This window comes from Taudactylus pleione, unplaced genomic scaffold (genome assembly GCF_031769625.1).
Source record: "Taudactylus pleione unplaced genomic scaffold, aTauple2 ptg000051l, whole genome shotgun sequence".
NCBI lineage: Eukaryota > Metazoa > Chordata > Amphibia > Anura > Myobatrachidae > Taudactylus > Taudactylus pleione.
Window position 1 is genome coordinate 6,936,033 of NW_028284453.1, and position 11,485 is coordinate 6,947,517.

At 52.3% G+C, this 11,485-nt stretch overlaps 1 long non-coding RNA gene across 2 annotated transcripts; it reads right to left on the reverse strand.

Annotated features, from left to right (window-relative positions):
• Positions 1 to 679: 679 nt before the first annotated feature.
• LOC148535498 (uncharacterized) lies at positions 680 to 10,895 on the reverse strand. Of its 2 annotated transcripts, none has more exons than XR_015875504.1 (3): positions 10,827 to 10,895; positions 1,075 to 1,383; positions 680 to 777 (listed from the first exon to the last, which is right to left on the reverse strand). It is a non-coding gene; the product is annotated as an uncharacterized LOC148535498 (long non-coding RNA). The 2 variants fall into 2 exon arrangements; XR_015875506.1 differs by having other exon boundaries at positions 10,834 to 10,890.
• Between the last annotated feature and the right edge of the window lie 590 nt (positions 10,896 to 11,485).

An 11,485-nucleotide genomic window follows, 5' to 3' on the forward strand; every position in this document is an offset into this window, starting at 1 on the left:
GTCATTTTGGGAATATATTCTGGAACCCATATCGCAACGCCATGTTTGTGGAATCATTTTGGCATGGTCCTTCCTCAACCAGTTCTTGATTTGTTGATTTTGGTTTTTTTTTTATTGGTATGTGTTGTATTTGAGATTATCACTGTGTGTTTTTTTTGTGAGTGACCATTTTGATTTCTCAGTTATGTTGTGAATAAATGTTTGGAGAGTTAAATGTTCTTCCTTTTTTTGGACGTTACCAGCAAGTTTAACCAGGTTAACACACCTTACATTTGACTAAGGGGTAATCCAGTACTGACGCCAGTTGAGCAAAAATGAAATATGTTTTCAGGTTCCCAACCCACACCAAAAGGAAGCCTGTCCAATCATTTGGCTTTGTAAGATTCGCCTAAGCAGCTTGCCCACCAACTAGGAACCTGTAAAATGTAGAAATATCTAATTGACACTACACACAAAAAGGGAAATGACATTGTTACTGTTATGTGTTTCTTGAGGGTGTTTTACATACAAATACAAAACCCAATCTAATTTAAAAAAAATGCAAAACCTTGCAGGAACAGTCTACTTATGTCAGGGTTAACTATCTTTGGTTTTGAAAAAACGAATAAGGCAGAACGTATATTAGAAATAAACAATTTATTTTGAAAAAGATAAAAAAAAAAAAAAACTACTGCCGAAGGATGCCAGACAGCCGGTCAAGGGCCACAAGCACCCCGATTACATTTTGGCGCATGTGTGCCACACATTCTTCGACCTCTTGCCGACGCCTCTGTTCCTCTGTGGGTGAGAAAAGTGTGTGGATTAATAAAACAATAGGGAATCCACATTAAAAAAACAAAAACACAACGAAATCACTCCAAAACCAAAAATTAAAAAAAAAGGGGTGCTGCAAAAATTACAAGGCCTATGTCGAAATACCCACAGGTGTGATATGTGTATGTTGAAATCAGCAGGAAGAGGTAAAGGCAAACTGCTGAATCACCAAAAAACAACCCACAAATCACGAATAAAGGAACGACACATGATTACATACAAACAGTTTGTGGTTACAAAAAACGCGAAAGAAAAACATACCGGTAGCCAAAACGGCAGATCCGGAAGTCCCTCCATCTTCATCCTCGGAGGAGCCTTCATTCCCCAAAGAACGGGGCGGGGTTATCACGGACTCCGGGGAGGGGGTAATTGGAAGAGGGGTGGTTGGAGGAGAGGGGGAAGGGGGACGGAGGGGAAGGAGGCCCGACAGTTCCGGGAGAGGGTCTTGGAAGGCTTGGGAGGAGGGGGGAATAGGGGAATTATTTGGGGTGGAGTGTTGGCTGGGGGTTGGTGAGAGTGGGCGGGAACGCCGTCTGGCCGGAGGGTGACGGCGTAGTCTTGGCTGTCCCCCTAAAAGATGTCAAACAAATTGTGGTTAGTTTCTGGCCAAATCCTGGCCAAATCACATTTTAAAATCACCCACCACCAACAAAAAACATGCAAATATGAGTAGAATGAATATATCACAAATAGAGGGAAAACATGGCCATGCAGATATGAGGAGAATGAATAAATAGGACAGACATGAAAACATGCACACGCAGTTTGCCCCACAAAGACAAACATGAAAACCACAATACATAACACTTACTTTCCACTATCTGCATGCGAAAGCATGCCAGCAAGCGGGGCGTTCGCCGTTGCAGGTCAGACCACCTGCGCTCCAGCTGGCCGATGTTGCGGCGTGAGCCGAAGGAGCGCAGGCGGGCCCGTGCCTCCGCATACGCGGAACGCTTCTGCCGGTTGGTGATGGGTGGAGGCTGGCTGGTGATACGCCGATCCATCACCTCCGTTAGCACCAGCAGCTCACGCCTGGTGAATGCGGAGGCTCTCATGATGGCAATGGTGTTTTTCATAAAAAACATTTTTGATAAAGTGTGCAAAAAATTTCTGATTGGCTAATGTATCTTGGAAATTAACAGGAGCAATTTTATTGGTTAGTGTATGAGTCATGTGTTCGACAGGGCCAGAAATCTCTGGAGAGTTATGATAGGCTTGATGCAGTGACATGCGTAAGCAAATTTAAATAAAGAAATGAACCCCGGGAAATATGCGGGGATCCACAGCAATAGAACAATTGTTTCATTGTGGCTAACATGTTTTTTGAGCAATAAAAGCGAATGTTTAAGCCGTACGTATTCTGCGGGTAAACACAAACACGGACAAGAGTAAAGTTTCTTGCATTGTGTTGAAAAAAAAAATATGAGATATGGTAAGAACTTACCCTTGTTATCTCTATTTATACTAAGTCCATAGGGTTCCACAGGATACCTTGGGGTATAGGTGTGACGTCAGTCGCAGGGCACCAAAGAGTTAAGCTTTCAGCCTCCCAGGATGCACTAGGTCCCCCTCCTATACCCCGCCCCCGGGCCAAGGCACCTCAGTTAGTTACCAAGCCATAGGCCGGAGGAGGAGAAGGAAGAGAGAGAACAAAGATCTGGACACATACAAGAATCACATTCTCACCAGAGGGAGACGGAAAACCAGTGACCAGAGCAAAGCCCATCTGCAGCACAGGTGCGACAGGGCGGGAGTCCTGTGGAACCCTATGGACTTCGTAGAAATAGAGATAACAAGGGTAAGTTCTTACCATATCTCATATTTTCTACTTCAGGGTCCATAGGGTATCCACAGGATACCTTGGGGATGTCCCAAAGCAGTATCCTTTAAGGGTGGGGATGCTCCTGTGCAGAAAGGAGAATCCGCCGCCCGAAGGAAGCATCCTGAGAGGCGAAGGTGTCAAACCTGTAATACCTCACTAAGGTATGGACAGAAGACCACGTAGCAGCCTTGCAGATCTGAACTGCCGAGGCACCACGTCGAGCTGCCCACGAAGGACCCACAGACCTAGTGGAATGAGCCTTCAGAGAAGGAGGGACCGGTAGGCCTTCATGAAGATAAGCTTCAGAAATAGCCATACGGATCCAGGCTGCCAAAGTTTGCTTTGAAGCAGGCCAACCCTTTTTACGGAAACCATAGAGGACAAACAAAGCGTCCGACTTCCTAAACGAAGAAGTGCGGTCAACATAAGTCCTTAAGGCCCGCACAACATCCAAAGAGGCCTCACCCACAGAAAGACCCGGTGAGTTAAAGGCCGGAACAACTATTTCCTCGTTAACATGAAACTGGGAAACAACTTTGGGAAGAAACTCGGGCCGAGTGCGGAGCACTGCCCTGTTCCCATGAAAAACCAAGAAAGGGGGTCTACAAGAAAGAGCCCCTAACTCAGAAACACGTCTGGCCGAAGCAATGGCCAGAAGGAAAACAGTCTTAGCTGTTAGCCATTTAATATCCACTGAGCCCAGTGGTTCAAACGGCGGTCCTTGGAGAGCCCTCAGGACCACAGCCAAATCCCAAGGCGCCACAGGTGGAACAAAGGGCGGCTGAATACGGAGAACACCTTGCATAAAGGTGCGCACATCCGGGATTGTAGCAATCCTACGGTGAAACTAGACAGATAGGGCCGAAACCTGTACCTTCAAAGAAGCAAGGCGAAGCCCATGATCTAGTCCCGCTTGCAGGAAGGCGAGAATCCGAGACAGACGAAACTCCCGCGGTGCATAACCTCTCGGTCGACACCACTGGAAGAACGTATGCCACACGCGATGGTATATCCTCGCGGAAGACGGTTTCCGAGCTCGTAACATGGTACGCACCACAGAGCTGGAAAACCCCCGGGACCTCAGCATGGCCGTCTCAACAGCCACGCCGCCAAAGACAGCCGAGTCAGGTCCGGGTGAAGACAAGGACCCTGAGACAGAAGGTCCGGTCGTAGCGGCAACCGCAGAGGACTGTCCACGGACAGAATCTGAAGGTCTGAGAACCAGTGCCGTCTGGGCCACGCGGGAGCCATCAACAGGAGCGTCCCTCCTTCCTGTTTGAATTTCTGGATTACCCGTGGAAGAAGGGAGACCGGAGGGAACAGGTATGCGAACCTGAACGTCCACCGGACGGACAGAGCATCCACCAGAGACGCCCCTTCGTCTCTTGTGCGAGACCCGTACACCGGCAACTTGTTGTTGTGCCGGGACGCCATGAGGTCGATTTCTGGAAGACCCCACCTGTCCACCAGTAGTTGAAAAACGTCCGGGTGCAGGGACCATTCCCCTGGATGAACGTCCTGGCGACTTAGAAAGTCCGCCTCCCAATTTAGCACTCCCGGGATGAAGACCGCTGATATGGCCGGAAGATTGCGCTCCGCCCAAACCAGGATCCGAGAGACCTCTACGAGAGCCGCCCGACTGCGAGTTCCTCCTTGCCTGTTTATGTAGGCCACGGTGGTAGCATTGTCCGACTGGACCTGCACCGGGTGACCCTGGAGAAACCGCTGTGCCTGCAGGAGAGCATTGAAGACCGCACGGAGTTCCAAGATATTTATTGGAAGCTCCGCTTCTGTCGGCGTCCACCTGCCCTGGAACAAGTGTGGACCCGAAACTGCTCCCCAGCCCCGAAGACTGGCGTCCGTTGTCAACAGGACCCAATTTGGAACCCAGAACGGACGTCCCTTGTTGAGGTGGGTCGTCTTTAACCACCACGCAAGGGACAGGCGAACCTCCAGGGTGAGCACAATCGTCTGGAACTTCAGAGACTGAGGCAGCCCGTTCCACTTGGACAGGATCAGGTGCTGCAGAGGTCTGGAGTGAAACTGGGCGTATTCCACCACGTCGAACACCGACACCATGGAGCCCAGTAACCTCATCGCCGAGTGTAAGGACACCCGGCGGCTGTGCAGACAACTGCGCACCCTTGACTGTAAAGCAGAGATCTTGTCCTCCGTCACGAAGATCCTTTGCTGTCCCGAGTCCAATAAGGCTCCAAGATGCAGAATCCTCCGAGACGGGATTAGAGTGGACTTCTGCCAGTTGATTAGCCAGCCGTGCCGTTGCAGCAGTGCAATGGTCAGGTCCAAGTGGTGTAACAGGAGCTCTGGAGATCCTGCCACCAATAACAGGTCGTCCAAGTACGGCAACATGCGGACTCCTTGCAGCCGCAGAGAAGCCGCCATGACCGCCATCACCTTGGTGAAAACACGTGGTGCTGTCGCCAGGCCAAAAGGTAACGCCCGAAACTGGAAGTGGTCGCTGCGGATTGCAAACCGAAGGAACTCTTGATGGCGCAAAAGAATAGGGACATGCAGGTAAGCGTCCTGTATGTCCAATGACACCATGTAGTCCCCAGGTTCCAGCGCCAGAATGATGGACCGTAGGGTCTCCATCCGAAACTTCGGGACCCGCAAAGACTTGTTGAGTGCTTTGAGGTTGAGAATCGGACGATATGACCCATTGGGTTTCTGTACCAAAAATAGATTTGAATAGAAACCCTGGCCCCTCTGGGAGAATGGAACAGGCACTATAACTCCAGCCTGGAGCATAGTGTGCAATACCTTCCGCAGCTCCGTAGCCTTGTTCCGGTCTGATGGTAGACCCGTGGTGAAGAATCGAGCCGGGGGTCTGTGCCGGAAGGAGAGGGCGTACCCGTGGGAGACCACCTCCAGAACCCAAGTGTCTGTCGTAGTGAACGACCAACACCGGGAGAACTGCAGCAGGCGGCCTCCCACCCTGGGATCCCCCAAGGGGAGACCTGGACCGTTAGGCCGCAGGCTTGTCATCTGGCTTGGGGGCCGGACGTCTGGTACTCCATGCCTGTTTCCGGGGCTTGACCGCTTTCTTAGGGCCAGCCTGTCGAGGAAACGACTGTGGTTTGGGCCTGCCCTGGGCCCTAGATGACCGAAAGGACGATGGTCCGGAACCAGAAGGAGCAGCGGCCGACGGGAGACAAGCAGATTTGGCTGCCGCCAGCGTGGCCACAATCTTATCCAGATCCGGACCGAAGAGAACTTCTCCGGTAAACGACAACGCTTCCAGACCTTTCTTGGAATCTGCGTCCGCCTTCCAGGATCGCAGCCACAAGGTGCGACGAGCAGCTACCGCTGCTGAAGAAATTCTAGACACCAGAGTACTAATGTCTAGAGCCGCCTCGTTGATGTAGGTGGCCGAATCACGGAGATTGCCAATCAACTCCGCCTGTTCGGCCGGACAGTCGGATTCAAAAGAAGCCTCTAATGAATCCGCCCAGCGCTCCATCGCTCTGGCAACCCAGCAAATGGCCATAGCCAGCCGTGCTGCCCCCCCTGCAAGGGAATAAGCGGACATCAGGCAGATTTCTACCTTGCGGTCCGTAGCATCCTTAAGTGAGGACATGGATGGCATCGGCAATGTGGCACTACGGACAAGACGGGTCACGTGAGAATCCACCTGTGGAGGGGATTCCCACTTAGCAAAATAATTATCCGCGAACGGATAAGCCACCGCCAGGCGTCTCTGCGGCTGGTATCTTTTGCCAGGTTGTTTCCACGCCTCCTCTAAATGGTCCACCAACTGACCCGAAAGAGGAAAGACTGTGGCATCGCCCTTCACATCTTTGAAAAAGGCATACTTAGATTTAGCCGCTGGGGGAACTTCGTCCTCAATCACCAAGGCTGTGCGGACCGCCCGAATAAGTCCAGGAATATATACTTTGGACTTAGCATCAGCGTCCTTAGTATGGAGAGGTTCCTGATCGTAAGGATCCAGAATCTCCCCATCATCAGACGTCCCTTCGTCATCCTCATAAGGAGCGGACAGAGACGCCACCGGCCTTTTATGAGGCCGCATCACAGACTCCCCTTGCAACACATCCGACAAGTGCTGTACAGAACTCGTCAGGGAGTTAACCCACGCTGGCTCCTGAGAACCCGGGAGCGGGGAAATAGGGAGACTGTGGGGTACCACCAATTGTCGTGGGAACCCCTGCATGGGTGACGACACCACAGACTGCTGGGACAAACCCATCGGAGTAAACGCGGGCTGCGGAGCTAACTGGCCCACTAAAGCTGTTAACGCCTGAGCGAAACAAGCCCAGGGCGGCTCCTGTACCGGTGCTGTAACCGTAATAGGCCGCGCCATGGACAAACACTGCCGGCAAAGGCCCTCCGCGCTACCCTCCCCCTCCGCTAACGGTACTTTGCACGTGGTACACTGTAGCCGGAGGGGAAAATCACTTTCAGACATGATGGCACCACGTATGTGACCTCACTCACCAATTAAGTATTAAATAGGCGAGAGACCACCCTGCAGCACCGCACCGCAAGGGCTTTAGCAGAAAGAACAGGGACAGTAATAAAGCTGACAGTTTAGAGAAGAAAAGTTACAGGCAGCGCTAGCACAGTCACATACAATGCAGAGAAATAACAATTCCTGCACTAACAGCGCTGATCACTCAACTACACAGACACAGGGCCTGGTAGGACACAGCGCTGCATACACAGACCTGAGCCACAGCGGAGGAGAGGTATGCGGGGGGACCCAGACCACGATGCTTCCTTCCAGACTTCCAGCAGCGTTCACCATGCGTTGCAGAGAAGATGGCCGCCGAGGAGCAGAGAGAAGCTGGCCTGGGGGAGGAGCGCTGACACAGGACCAGTCAGCACAGTGCAGAGAGGGCTGTGTGCAGCGGGGGAGGCGCCGGCTGTGAGACAGGGAAGGCGCGCTCCCCTGGCATGCATTTAACCCCTGGGACGCCGCAGCGCTACCGCTCTGCTGCAGTCCGCTGTCCCAGGGGGTAGTGGAAGCGCAGGTTGGTCGCCTGGCTCCACGCTGCAGCCAGTCCCCAGGGAGCCCCCTGCCTGGGGACTTAGGACCATGTGATCAGCGGGGACCCACCGCGGGACCCCGCTGCTTACCTCTGTCCCCCTTGAATCCGGCCATGGTCCGGAGCATCTGGGGTCACCGCTAGCTGTGACCCCAGACGCCCACCAGCATCCCCGGATCAGTATCGGCGTTCTGGTACCGGCGGGGTGTAGGGAAGACAGCATGGACGTCAGGACTGACTGTCCATGCTGTTCATCCAGATGTGCAGCCACAGCTGCATGAAGAAAAAGCTTCAGGGGCTCTTCTTGCCCCCACTCCAACAGGTGCACCCGACTCCGGCCGGGCACCAAACTAAACTGAGGTGCCTTGGCCCGGGGGCGGGGTATAGGAGGGGGACCTAGTGCATCCTGGGAGGCTGAAAGCTTAACTCTTTGGTGCCCTGCGACTGACGTCACACCTATACCCCAAGGTATCCTGTGGATACCCTATGGACCCTGAAGTAGAAAAAACAATTAAGCTAATTGATACATTGATTGGCATGATACGATTGATGGAGGTAGGCAGAATAAAGGAGCAGGTAATCGACATCTGACATGGCCACTTCCGGTTTATACTTGTGCGTGCGTTCCCTTCAAGCCATTTCGGGGATGTACGCTCGCTATTTCGCACGCTCGTTAGTTAGAGGAGGGGTCGTCTGAGTTTGGGGAGGATTTTTAGATGCAAACGAAAATACGAGCGAGCCCTTGAATTTAAATATTTTTGTACGTACACCTAACGTACGTGCGCCCGCTTGCGAGTGGGTCTGAATGAGGGCCTTAGTCCCTAATAACACCCGGGCGACATTAATATTATTTGTCATCTAAGGGCCTGATTCAGAGCCGGTCGCTCTGACAGAGAACTCGCGTTGAATCAGGGCCGGTCTTTTTTATTTTATTTTTTTTTATTTTTTAAGAACGGCCTCCTGGCCGCTCGCATAGCTGTGGGTGACCACCCACAGCTATAGTGAGCGGCCAGGATGATGGTCGCGATGGTCAAGACCATTGCGACTATTGGGCTTGCAACGAGACCCTTGTGGTAGGGTCTCGTGGCCGCAAGCCCCAGAGAGCTTTCGGCTCAAACAGAGCCGAAAGCTCTCCCATTGACATCACTTGTGATGTCAGTGGGGCCACCCCCAAACGGTGGACGTTCCCATGGGAACGCCTCCGGCTGGGCAGCCACCCCCCCGACCCGCCCACCAAAGGGGGCTTGCTGTCACTCAACATTGACAGCACGCCCCCTTTGGTGCGAGACCCAGAGCGATAAATTGCCCATCGGTATCCGGATCTCGCGCATGAGCACGACGTAGCCGGCTCCGCCGTGCGCATGCGCTCTGGGCCACCATCGACCCAGGTGTGAGCGCTCAGCGCTTGCGACCGGGTCTGAATCAGGCCCTTAGTCCCCTCATAACACATGGGTTACATTAATACTATTTGTCATCTTAGTCCTTAATAACACCTTGGTGACTTTAATACTATTTGTCATCTTAGTCCCTTATAACACCTGGGTGACATTAATATTATTTGTCATCTTAGTCCCCTAATAACACTTGGGTTAATATAATACTATTTGTCATCTAAGTCCCTAATAACACATGGGTGTCATTAATACTATTTGTCATCTTTGTCCCTAATAACACCTGGGTGACATTAATACTTTTTGTCATCTTAGTCCCTAACAGCACCTGGGTGACATTAAAACTATTTGTCATCATAGTCCCCTAACAACACCTAGGTGACATGAAAACTATTTGTCATCTTAGTCCCTAAAAACACCTGGGTTACATTAATACTAATTGTCATCATCAGAGGCGTCACTAGGGCTGGTGTCACCCGGTGCTATAACTCATGGTGACACCCCCCCCTCCAAAAAAAAAAAAATTAATATGCAGCTCCACGAACTCTCCCCAAATACCAGTCCAGCAATCACACTTACACAATGCCCCCAATAGTGGTGCCCTGTAGATTGCAGTGACCGCCAGATAGTACAGAGAGCGTCGTAGTAACCGCCAGATAATGTAGAGAGTCACAGTGAATGCCAGATAATGCAGAGACCATCATTGACCCACATATAACACATAATATGAATACACCCCTTATACACACAGAAACACAATAATTATACCCACGCACATACATCAATAGTGTTCCCTCTAGCTCCGGCGGCAGGCAGGGCGCCGGAGCTAGAGAGGGCAATGTTGTGCGTCCGAAAAGGGGGCGTGGTTACGAAAAGGGGGCGTGTCTATAAGATGCGTCCCCTTTTCGTCATACTTGGGGGCGTGCCCGGCGCTTACGGACATGCTGGGCAGCCCCCAAGCGCTGCAGAAAGGGAGAATAGGCGTCTATTCTCCGGCGGTGACCGGGTCACCGCATGTTTGTCCACCCGCGGGACACTGCGTCCCGCGGGTGAGAACGGCTCCCGCAGGCTGTGAGGGCAGGGCGCTTTTTGCCCTCCAGAAGGAGGGCAGGGCGCCGCGCCCCGCTAAAACAGCCTAGCGGGAACGCTACATCAATCACCATCCCCAGCATAGACAGTATTACCTCCCCAAGTTAAAAACAAATACACCCTCCCCCATTGAATAAGTATATCATCCCCCTAGGTCTGATGGGCAATGTCGCTGACGAAACGTGGGAGCAACCCTTGTCAGTGACATAGCGGGTACACACTGGCCGATATGCCCGATATGTACATATCTTCTAGTGTGTACCTGGCATTAGGTTTAGGGAGGGGAGGTTAGGTTTAGGCACCAGGGGGGAGGGTTAGGCACTAGGTGGGGAGGGATAGGGTTATGCACTAGAGGTGAAAGGGTTAGGCACTAGACGAGAGGGTTAGGGATAGGCACTAGGGGAGAGTATTAAGGTGTGGGGAGGGGGAGGTTAGGGTTAGACACTAGGAGGGGAGGGTTAGGCACTAGGAGGGGAGGGTTAGGGTGCAGGGAGGAGGAGGTTAGGTTTAGGCACTGGGGAGGGAGGGTTAGGGGTTATGGTTAGGGGTATGGAGTAGGAAATAAAGGACAGGGACAACACAGCCCCTGCAGGCACAGGTCTAACATAACAAACACACACACACAATGACAGGTAATGCCCCCCCTCCTCCCTCATTGAATTATTTACATCCCATTACACCTACTGTATACCCTGTGCTGGCTGCTGCTGTCTCCCAGTTCCTTCTCATCCTAGCTGACTGAGAGGTCAGAGGGTCATGCTGGGAAGAAGCAGGGACCGTGTACAAACTACTTGTCAGTATTCAAGTGTAATCAACAGTGTCTGAATACACTTGAACACTGGAAAAATGTTTTGTAGACTGTCCCTGCTTGTTCCCAGCGTGACGATCTATCAGACAGCAGCGACGAGCAGAAGCTCAGCTGCCATCCATCCACCCCAGCGGCTTCAGCCAGGCTGATCAGTAATCAGCCCCCTGTCCTCTAGCACTCGCACCCCCGCCCCACATGGAGGGGACTGCATGAGGAGCTCAGCCGCACTTACTGTATAGAAGGCTGCCGCTGGCTGTCTCACTGTGACAGGCGCAGCGGCAGCCGGCAGAAGCAAAAACTGTCTCAGCAGCTGCTGCAGGGAGAGCGCCTCTCCAGCCTGGCATCTCCCTGCAGGGCAGGACCTGCTGAGCGGGGGGCGGTGATGAGTCGGATTTTGGTGTCACCCCCTTGGAGGGTGACACCAGGTGCGGCCCGCACCCACCGCACCCCCCTTGTGACGCCACTGGTCGTCATAAACCCCTAATAATACATGGGTGAAATTAATACTATTTGTCATCGCAGTCCCTAATAACAG